The sequence below is a fragment of the Bison bison genome, unplaced genomic scaffold, assembly GCF_000754665.1.
Source record: "Bison bison bison isolate TAMUID 2011002044 unplaced genomic scaffold, Bison_UMD1.0 scf7180017864239, whole genome shotgun sequence".
NCBI lineage: Eukaryota > Metazoa > Chordata > Mammalia > Artiodactyla > Bovidae > Bison > Bison bison.
This window is the reverse complement of record NW_011494811.1, coordinates 7,231,421-7,231,633: the sequence shown is the minus strand read 5'-3', so window position 1 is coordinate 7,231,633 and position 213 is coordinate 7,231,421. Positions and strand designations below refer to the sequence as shown.

Below are 213 nucleotides of genomic sequence, written 5' to 3'. Positions count from 1 at the left end.
GATCAGGGTCATGTCTCTCCCTGGCTCTGCTGTGTCTTGGGTGTAACTGCGGGTTACACTGTACTGAAGTGTCCCAGATCTGTGTGGTGGAAGACGCCGGTCTCCTGTTGGGTGACCACTGTGAAGCTGGAGTTCAGAGAGGCCTGGTGTTCCCAGAAGGAGGGTTTCCTGACCACGAAGTGATGTCTCTGGTTATTTCCTGGAAGGGGTAGC

General features: G+C 54.9%; 1 protein-coding gene across 1 annotated transcript in view; it reads left to right on the top strand.

Annotated features, from left to right (window-relative positions):
• SYNE2 (spectrin repeat containing, nuclear envelope 2) overlaps positions 1-213 on the top strand; it is a 281,350-nt gene that overhangs the window by 263,632 nt on the left and 17,505 nt on the right.